We start from the raw sequence: 11,114 nt of genomic DNA, 5'->3' as shown, positions 1-11,114 counted from the left end.
AGCTGTCCACGCCCTGGCCTTAGTATTCTTTGTTTTCTTTATTATTTTAGTTAGGTCAGGGTGTGACATGGGGTAGGTTTGTGTTTTTGTATTGTCTTGGGTGGTTTGGAGTGTCTAGGGGGATTTGTTAGAGTGTATGGGTTTGTGTTGAGTGGATGTGTCTAGAATAGTCTATGGTTTAGTGTATGTGTCTAGTATAGTCTATGGTTGAGTGTAGGTATTTAGAAAAGTCTATGCTGCCATGATTTGGTTCTCAATCAGAGACAGCTGGTCATAGTTGTCTCTGATTGGAGCCATATTTAAGGGAGCCATAGGCTTAGGTATTTGTGGAAATTGTCTATGTAGAACGTTTGTAGCCTGTATGTATGTGCTACAACGTTTGTAGCTTCACGGTCGTTTTTGTTGTTTTGTTAGTTTGTATAGAGTTTTGTGTCCGTGTTCATCTTCGTGGTGTTAATAAAGGAAGATGGCTTATTTTCCAAATGCTGCGTTTTGGTCGTCTCTCAAACACACGATCGTGACAGAATTTCCAACCAAAGGACCAAGCAGCGTGTGAAACGGCAACAGGACCCACCTACACAGGATTTCTGGAGATGGGAGGACGAATTGGATGGAAAGGACCTTGGGCTCAACCTGGAGATATCGCCCGCCCAAAGCTGAGTGGAGGCAGCGAAAGCAGAGAGGCGGCGATATGAGGAGGCAGCAGACGGAGGCAAGGCTGGAAGCCCGTGAGTACTACCCAAAAATTTCTTGGGGGGGGCTAGGAGTGTGGGCCAAGGGCAGGTAGGAGACCTGCGCCCATTCCCAGGGCTAACCGTGGAGGAGGCGGGAGTACGGGCAGACACCGTGTACGCAGTAGAGCGCACGGTGTCTCCTGGTTGTGCATAGCCCAGTGCGGGTTATTCCACCTCCTCGCACTGGTAGGGCTAGATTGAGGCTTTGAGCCAAGTGCCATGAAGCCGGCTTCTACCTATCTGGCCACCAGTACATCTCCTCGGGCCGGCTTACATGCACCAGCCTTACGCATGGTGTCCCCGGTTCCGCCTACATAGCCCGGTGGCGGTTATCCACCTTCCCGCACTGGTCGGGCGACGGGGAGCATTCAACCAGGTAAGGTTTGGGCAGCTCAATGCTCAAGGGAGCCATTACGCTGCACGGCCGGTATTTCCGGCGCCACCTCCCCCCCAGTCCTGTTCCACCAGTGCCAACACCACGCACCCAGGCTTCCATGTGTTCTCCAGAGCCCTGTTCCTCCTCCACGCACTCGTCCAATGGTCGTGTCTCCAGCCCATTACCACCAGTGCCTACACCACGCACCAAGCCTCCTGTGTGTCCCCAGAGTCCTGTGCGTTCCTGGTTGCTGCTCCCCGCACTAGCCTGAGATGCGTGTCCCCAGCCGGTACACCAGTTCCGGCACCACGCACTAGGCCTAATGTGCGTTTCCAGGGTCCAGTATCCCCTGTTCCTGCTCCCGCGCACTAGCCCTGAGATGCGTGTCCCCAGGCCCCGGTACCACCAGTTCCGGCACCACGCACCAGGCCTACAGTGCGCCTCAGCCGGCTAGAGGCCATCCGTCTCTCCAGCGCCATCTGAGCCATCCGTCTCTCCAGCGCCATCTGAGCCCATCCGGTCTCTCAGCGCCATCTGAGCCATCCGTCTCTCCAGCGCCATCTGAGCCATCCGCTCTCCAGCGCATGCCATCCTCTCCAGCGCATCTGAGCCGCCCGTCTGTCCCGAGCCGCTAGAGCCGTTCGTCAGTCAGGATCTGCCAGAGCCGCCAACCAGACAGGATCTGCCAGAGCCGCCAACCAGAACAGGATCTGCCAGAGCCGCCAACGCGACAGAATCTCCAACCGCGCGATGAGCAGCCAGATCGCCAGCGAGCATGAGCAGCCAGATGCCGTCAGCCAGCCATGAGCAGCCAGATCCGTCAGCCACCACATGAGCAGCCAGATCCCAGCCAGCATGAGCAGCAAGATCGTCAGCACCTGAGCACCAGATCCGCACCACCATGAGCAGCCAGACCGTCAGCCAGCCATGAGCAGCCCAGATCCGTCAGCCAGCCATAGCAGCCAGATCCGTCAGCACCAGCCATGAGCAGCCAGATCCGTCAGCCAAGCCATTGAGCAGCCAGATCCGTCAGCCAGCCATGACAGCCAGATCCGTCAGCCAGCCATGAGCCGTCCAGCCAGGATCCACCAGAGCCTCCAGCCAGGATCCGCCAGAGCTGGCCAGCCAGGACAGCCCTTCCAGTCGGAGCTGCCGTACCTCAGTCCGGAGCTGCCCCTTATCCTGGGGCTGTCCCTTATCTGCTGCTGTCCTTATCCTGTGCCTGTCCCTATCCTGGTCTGCCCCTTAGTCCGGTACTGCCCCTTAGTCCGGTACTGTCCCTTAGTCGGTACTGTCCCTTATCTGGTGCTGCCCTTAGTCGGTGCTGCCCCTTAGTCCGTGCTGCCCCTTATTCCAGTGGGGCTAGGAAAGCGGTAGTGATATGGTGGGGTGGGGACCACGACCAGTGCCGGAGCCCGCCGCCGTGGACGGAAGCCCACCCAGACCCTCCCCTAGACTATGTGCTGGTGCGCCCCGGAGTTTGCACCTTAAGGGGGGGTTATGTCACGCCTGCCTTAGTATTCTTGTTTTTCTTATATTTTAGTTAGGTCAGGGTGTGACATGGGGTTAGGTTTGTGTTTTTGTATTGTCTTGGTGGTTTGGAGTGTCTAGGGGGATTTGTTAGAGGTGTATGGGTTTGGTGTTGAGTGGATGTGTCTAAGAATAGTCTATGGTTTAGTGTATGTGTCTAGTATAGTCTATGGTTGAGTGTAGGTATTTAGAAAAGTCTATGCTGCCTGATTTGGTTCTCAATCAGAGACAGCTGGTCATAGTTGTCTCTGATTGGGAGCATATTTAAGGGAGCCATATGCTTTAGGTATTTGTGGGAAATTGTCTATGTAGAACGTTGTAGCCTGTATGTATGTGCAGCAACGTTTGTAGCTTCCACGGTCGTTTTTTGTTGTTTTGTTAGTTTGTATAGAGTTTTGTGTCGTGTTCATCTTCGTGGGTGTTAATAAAGGAAGATGGCTTATTTTCCAAATGCTGCGTTTTGGTCCGTCTTCAACCACACGATCGTGACAGAATTTCCCACCAAAGGACCAAGCAGCGTGTGAAACGGCAAACAGGACCACCTACACAGGATTTCTGGAGATGGGAGAACGAATTGGATGGAAAGGGACCTTGGGCTCAACCTGGAGGATATCGCCCGCCCAAAGCTGAGCTGGAGGCAGCGAAAGCAGAGAGGCGGCGATATGAGGAGGCAGCACGGAGCAAGGCTGGAAGCCCCGTGAGTACTACCCAAACATTTCTTGGGGGGGGCTAGGAGGTAGTGGGCCAGGGCAGGTAGGAGACCTGCGCCCACTTCCCAGGCTAACCGTGGAGAGCGGGAGTACGGGCAGACACCGTGTTACGCAGTAGAGCGCACGGTGTCTCCTGTACGTGTGCATAGCCCAGTGCGGGTTATTCCACCTCCTCGCACTGGTAGGGCTAGATTGAGCTTTGAGCCAAGTGCCATGAAGCCGGCTCTACCTATCTGGCCACCAGTACATCTCCTCGGGCCGGCTTACATGGCACCAGCCTTACGCATGGTGGTCCCCCGGTTCGCCTACATAGCCGGTGCGGGTTATTCCACTCCCGCACTGGTCGGGCGACGGGGAGCATTCAACCAGGTAAGGTTGGGCAGGCTCAATGCTCAAGGGAGCCATTACGCCTGCACGGTCCGGTAATTTCCGGCGCCACCCTCCCCGCCCCAGTCCTGTTCCAACCAAGTGCCAACACCACGCACCAGGCTTCCAGTGTGTCCCCCAGAGCCCTGTTCCTCCTCCACGCACTCGTCCAATGGTGCGTGTCCTCCAGCCCATTACCACCAGTGCCTACACCACGCACTCAAGCCCTCCTGTGTGTCCCCCAGAGTTCCTGTGCTGTCCTGTTGCTGCTCCCCCGCACTAGCCCTGAGATGCGTGTCCCCAGCCCGGTACAACCAGTTCCGGCACCAGCGCCTAGGCCTATATGTGCGTTTCCAGGGTCCAGTATGCCCTGTTCCTGGCTTGCTGGTGTATGTCCGTAGTGATTATGTGTTATCATCTTTGCTAAATAAATACCGGAGGAAAGTGGAAAGACTACTTGAACGCACGCAAAAAAATCCGCTGCGTCAAACTCTTTAATCTTTTAATGGATGATGCGATGGAAGTTATCAAATCATTCGGAATTGTTTTCGACATGCCAGAAAAGACGTGTTCAGCAAGTAAAGCATCGTAACGTGCAATTACCGCTGCAAGTTCCTTGTAGTTGCCCTTGTCGGTGGAATTTTCCATCTTGTCGTGTRCTCTAAAAGCWAATTCTTGCAAAAACGCAAGGCCAGCAATACAGGCGGCTTGATGAAAGGCTCCCTGTTAACCAGCTATACATTTGATACCAGGTGGTATTGAATGCCGTCACATTTTCATCCTTCTTCATGAAACTGATCTCAGGCAGAGGTCTACCCTCGCTTTTAATTCGCCCCTTTCCGTGTATCCCAGAGAATGTAAGGGGTTCTTCAACAAGAACCCCTATTAATGCTCTGTGGTACAATCCCAAAACAACTCAATAGGATCGTTCTCTGATCCTAATTCTATGATTGGATGGACAACATGTCAGTTCATACTGCAAAAGCTTGGATTGGTTGGAGGACATCCTCTGGAAGTGGTCATAATTACCATGTATGTCTATGGAACGGGGTGAGGCCTACGAGCCTCCTAGGTTTTGTATTGAAGTCAATGTAGCCAGAAAAGGACGGAAGCAAGCTGTCCTCCGGCTGCACTATGGTGCTACCCCAGACAATGCTGTTGAAGTTACTGTATTTGGTGACATATTAATATATTTAATATAGTTTTATCTAAAAAGGATAACTTTTTTTAATGTTTCACTATTTTATTTTTATGAAATTTCACTGAGGAGGAGGATCCTCCCCTTCCTCCTCTGAGGAGCCTCCACTGATTTCCATAATGAGTGAAACATAAGGTAATAAGGTATCCCTCGTGCTGTGGGGGCTGTGCTTTGGCAAAGTGGGTGGGGTTATATCCTGCCTGTTTGGCCCTGTCCGGGGGTATCATCGGATGGGGCCACAGTGTCTCCTGACCCCTCCTGTCTCAGCCTCCAGTATTTATGCTGCAGTAGTTTATCTGTCGGGGGGCTAGGGTCAGTCTGTTATATCTGGACTATTTCTCCTATCTTATCCGGTGTCCTGTGTGAATTTAAGTATGCTCTCTCTAATTATTTATTTCTCTCTCTCAGAGGACCTGAGCCATAGGACCATGCCTCAGGACTACCTGGCCTGATGACTCCTTGCTGTCCCCAGTCCACCTGGCCGTGCTGCTGCTCCAGTTTCAACTGTTCTGCCTGCGGCTATGGAACCCTGACCTGTTCACCGGACGTGCTACCTGTCCCAGACCTGCTGTTTTCAACTCTCTAGAGACAGCAGGAGCGGTAGAGATACTCTGAATGATCGGCTATGAAAAGCCAACTGACATTTACTCCTGAGGTGCTGACCTGTTGCACCATCGACAACCACTGTCATTATTATTATTTGACCCTGCTGGTCATCTATGAACATTTTGGCCATGTTCTGTTATAATCTCCACCCGGCACAGCCAGAAGAGGACTAACCACCCCTCATAGCATGGTTCCTCTCAGGGTTCTTCCTAGGATCTGGCCTTTCTGGGGAATTTTTCCTAGCCACCGTGCTTCTACACCTGTATTGCTTGCTGTTTGGGGTTTTAGGCTGGGTTTCTGTACAGCACTTTGAGATATCAGCTGATGTAAGAAGGGCTTTGTAAATACATTTTGCTTGATTTATAATTACCTAATAATGAAGTTATTACATAAGTGAAATAAGGATCACTCACTATTTAGTTGAAACTCTATATAAACCTCAAGTATTTGAAAATATGGTATTTTCAAATAAATTGCAAAATTCAACTATTTTCTGCCCAGGTCTGTACAGCAGTGAGTGGACCATTTTAAGTCCTTAGTGATTTTTACCTTTTCAAGGGCATGTTGAAAGAGTCATACAATAGTTGAGCGTCACAACTTATTTATACTTATCTGTACAAAATATCATTGGTTTGACTTGATCATGTACAACTGGGGCAATGGACATTCAGGAGAATGGCCACTTACAGAATGTTCAGACAGAAATGCATTGTGTAGATAAAATATGACTGCAGCTAGATTGGACTCCTGAGTGGTGCAGCGGTCTAAGGCACTGCATCTCAGTGCAAGAGGCGTCACTACAGACCCTGGTTCYATTCCAGGCTGTATCACATCTGGCRGTGATTGGAAGTCCCATAGGGCTGTGTACAATTGGGCCAGCGTTTGGCCGGGGTTGGCCGTCATTGATCCAATTAGAAGCCGGGAATGATTTGCTGGCCATGGRAGCCCAACTAGAAACAATAACTTACACTTCAGCATGCAACTCACTGACAAATTGTCCATGTGAATGCCAGTGGAGCAACGGACAAGGGGTTGGGCAGTGAATAACTGTCGGTCTGGTGTGTGTGGAAGCAGATCTCCAAACAGAGYCCTGGTGACTGGGAAGGCAGCTGCCAGGTCAGGTAAAGAGCATGGTCCAATAGAAAAGAGAATGCATTTGTAGAAACATTTTATATATATGATTTTTTTTTTTACAGATGTTCTCAGTTGAAGTACTCTGTTGCTACTGAAAAATAGAAAGACTTTCTTATAATGTCCCTTTGTTCTTTGGAAACATATTTTCTCTTAACTAAATAGTTTATCACCTGAGAAAAACCTGGGTATTTCAATGTATTATTTGTGCCGGACTGGATTACTTTTACTAGAGTGAAATAAAAATGTGATACAAAGTAACATTGTTATTTAATAGCTTTACTTACTAAACAATCATGTTTGTAGTATGTTTACGTCATGTTCTTTGTCAACATTTTGACTAATACCTTCTTACACATGTTTGCCAGAGCAGCCAAGGTCAAAGCAGCTTMAATGTGTTATGTGTGAGAGAGTTAGTTTTCACATAGCTTAGACACACTCATTAGCTTAGACACACTCATTCAATTTACTCATAACTACATAGCCACAAATTGCAATGCATTATAATGCCACTGGCAAAGATTTGAAACATTTCCATTGCAATATATTCATATATTTTCTATAGTGTTTTATACACATATTTACGCACAATAATTAAATACATTGCTGCCATTGTTATTCAATACAAAGACATGCATCCATGAACCATAATGTTGTATTCAAGTACATCCATTTAATAGGAAGAGATAGATMTATTGGCATTTATAGTCTGACTGCATGCATTTTTTCATGGCAATTAAAAGTAATGGTATATTTCCCAGTGGTTTTAAAGGCAAGTGGGGATYTTTAACATCTGTTGATTGCACTCATGCATATAGTCCCCGCAGCGTTTCAGAGCTCACATAATGTCAACAAAAATGCCTTTGATTTAAGGGCCACATTCACACTATTATGGGTGGCTAAAAAGAACTATGAAAACCACACCKTTACTAAACTACGCCTCCATATCTCAATAACCCAGCACCAATAACCCAGTACCCAGCAGCAAACCCCAGCTGTTTTTAAAGAAAGCAACCCAACTAAGTGATCCAACACCTGCAACCCAGCTGTTGGGTCAACCTAACAACCCAGCATGTTTGTGTTTACTCTCCTTTCTTCAGCCTAATGTCCTCCTACTCCTCCTCCTCTGCCTCCTCCTCCTCCATGACCTTAGTCCCTCACTCCTTTTCTTGACCTCTCTACTTTCCCTTAATTCTTATCTTCCTTTATCTTGGCCTGTGCCCGCCTGTAAAAAACACTTCGCAGAGGAATGTGTGAAGGAGGATAACAGAGCTTTATTGGTACATGGAGTGAAAAGAGAGAGCGAGAAAGAGAGAGTTTGTGTGTGTGTGTGTGCGCGTGAGTGTGTGCGTTTTTCATGTGTATGTGCGCGTATATGCGTGTGTGTGTGTGTGTGTGTAGGAGCTAAGCCTGAAGCTTCTTTAGTCATAAGAGTCCCATTTAGTACACAGATATTTATGACACCTCATGAGCTGTCCTAACCAGTTAAGAGTTACCAGCAGGTGTGTTGATAATAAGGTGAGTCAGTTGTTCCTGCGCCAATAGTTAGGTTTTCATCCAATTGGTGACAGATTTTCATMTGAATATTCTAAAATCCTCATTAAGAAAATGTGCAAATTTTTCTGCCAGTGGTGTTTCCACCAAACAGTTGCGGATAAAAATCAGTGTGTGATGACATAGTGGACACAAAATTTAGTTTTCATGTACCGAATAAAAATCTTAAAWTCACTGTGTTTCCATCGCATTTCCAACTCAGCAAATAGTTTTGTGACAAAAACTGTTGCGTTAAATAGCAAATGCTCCTACTCTGGTCTTGGCACTTGCGCTCTAGCTAACAGCTAGCAGATACAGAATGGGTAGGCTGTAAGGGTAGGCTACTCTACATGATGAGATTAATATTTGACAAAATGGCAGTGAAGCATTAATCATCAAGTCAGCAGGATAAGACCCTCAATATTTATTGGACAGGAGCATCAGATCACTGTTGTAACGGCAGCCTTCCTCCTCTTCGTCAATTTTTTTTAAAAAATGTGATCCCTTTTGAGCCTAGTGGGCCTGTCTAACTTGAGTCAAACAAAAAAAAGGGTCGTTGTGCGGACCTCAATAAAAAACATGGGCTGGTGTGTTAGAAATGGCAGGGACAATTTTTGGTCCCAGTCCGCCCCTGATTAACGAACATCATGTTATTTCAAGTTATCCCTCTGGAGCACAATATCCATTTTTTTTAAAGAATGTCTACATTGGTTTGAGTTTGAGTTTATTTTTATTTTTACAGGGACAGTGCACATTAATCAACGTTTCAGTGAAAGTGCCGGGTATAGCCAGCCGGCTAATTTTTAACCGCAGTCCCTGGGCAGGTTATTAAAAACAATTACAATACAGACAATCATTGAGCAGTGAGCACACAGAGGAACATAGGACAAGCAAGACATAGAATGCAGAGCAACATAGCACAAAAAGCAAAAGTTATAAGTTATGCATATACTGAAGAAAATATTCCTTTAATAGACAAGGTAAATTACTGTTCAAGAAACTGTGACATACTGTATAAACTGAATACAGTAGAGTACCGTAAATTACATTGCACTGTTGGGGAACAAATCTACGTCCAAGAAATCTTTGACGTATTATGGCCATTACCGTAAAAAAAAAACGAGAAAAAAATACGGGAAAAATACCGTAATAAAAATACGGAAAACACAGTAGCCTTTCGCTCACCGTATTTGTGAATATTCACAATAGAATGCCACACAAAAAAACGCGCGGGCAACAAAATCAAAGCACATCTTTTGAAACGAGAAAACATTTGCTAATTATTTTATGTTATATTTTATTCTTAGTTAATTGGTACCTGTTTTGTTATTTTATATGCATTACTTTGTTTGTGGCAGTGCTGTTTTATGTTTTAGAAAAAACATACAATCAGAAAGGCACCTCATACAAATAAATAATTTTCCATTGTAAACCAAGCATTACATTTACATTTAAGTCATTTAGCTGACACTCTTATCCAGAGCGACTTACAAATTGGAAAGTTCATACATATTCATCCTGGTCCCCCCGTGGGGAATGAACCCACAACCCTGGCGTTGCAAGTGCCATGCTCTACCAACTGAGCCACACGGGACCGCACACACAAAAGCACACACAAAATACTTCAAACAAGTCTCCCTCATCCCTTACAATAAATTACAGTACCTGTAAGGGTACTGTCAATGGATTACAGTAACAGCATTGGTACTGTAAAACAGTTTTATTTGCGGTAACTGACTGGCAGCAAATTACCTGTAAGTTACTGTAAAACAATGGTAAAACATATTATATTTCCCAGCATGCTGTCTGCAGGTAGATTTTTTGAAATTGTTTGTGTCACGCCCTGGCCTTAGTATTCTTTGTTTTCTGTAATATTTTGGTTAGGTCAGGGTGTGACAGGGGGGATGTTTTGTATGTATTTGTCTCGTCTTGGGTGGTTGTATTGTATAGTTTTTTTTTTTGTGTATGGGGTTGGGTTTAGTATAGTTGTCTAGGCAAGTCTATGGTTGCCTGAATGGTTCTCAATCAGAGACAGCTGTCATTCATTGTCTCTGATTGGGAGCCATATTTAAGGCAGCCATAGACAGTAGGCTTTTGTGGGTAATTGTCTATGTCTATGTGTAGTGTTTAGTGTCAGCACTATTTTGTTTTATATAGCTTCACGGTCGTCTGTTGGTTGTTTTTGTTCGTTTTGTTTCGTCTTCATTGAATTAAAGAAGATGTCTTTCTTTCACGCTGCGCCTTGGTCCGCTTCTTATGACGATCGTGACAGTTTGTAATATCTGTGTTTTGCATGTACATCGATAGACTGATTAATCTTATGATACACAAAGATAAATAACATGCATATTTCTAAACTAATCAAAAGTTACGACAGCATTGGGTAACTGTACAAACTGGTTATTATTTTGGCGGGTATACATATAATTGGCAGGCAAAATTACCGTAAGTTCTGAAAACAATGGTAAAACAATTTAAACCCAGCATGCTGTCTGCAGATTTGAAATTGTTTGTAATATCTGTGTTTTGCATGTACATCGATAGACTGATTAATCTTATGATACACAAAGATAAATAACATGCATATTTCTAAACTAATCAAATCAAAAATGTTCAATCATTACTGATATGGTTGTTCCAGTTTAAATGGTTAGGTAGTCACCTCACAATGTTCCTAACCCTGACAGTCTTTCTGAATGCAGGTTGATAGGTGCCAACAGATATGGCAGCTCTGCTTTAGCTCTTAAGCAACTTAGCAGTATTTTGTTTTTTGTGTGTTATTTCTTACATATTACCCAGAATTTTTTTTGTGCCATTATCTACAGCCGGAAAAAACGTTATCAGAGTGGCGGTAACCAGCATTACTACCAGGAAACGACTTTCCCCAATTGTTCGTAGCCCCCAGGGCATTGAACTTATTCTTATTCTGT

At 45.9% G+C, this 11,114-nt stretch overlaps 1 protein-coding gene across 1 annotated transcript in view; it reads left to right on the top strand.

Annotated features, from left to right (window-relative positions):
• Positions 1-6,553: 6,553 nt before the first annotated feature.
• The window catches only part of optc (opticin), a 69,724-nt gene continuing 65,163 nt past the window's right edge, over positions 6,554-11,114 (top strand). The window contains exon 1 of the mRNA XM_070443455.1: positions 6,554-6,636. The gene's annotated coding sequence lies outside the window, so the exon portion shown is untranslated. The remainder of the gene's footprint in view (positions 6,637-11,114) is intronic.

The sequence above is a fragment of the Salvelinus sp. IW2-2015 genome, linkage group LG1 (genome assembly GCF_002910315.2).
Source record: "Salvelinus sp. IW2-2015 linkage group LG1, ASM291031v2, whole genome shotgun sequence".
Classification (NCBI taxonomy): Eukaryota; Metazoa; Chordata; class Actinopteri; order Salmoniformes; family Salmonidae; genus Salvelinus; species Salvelinus sp. IW2-2015.
This window is presented reverse-complemented; position numbering and strand designations above follow the sequence as displayed.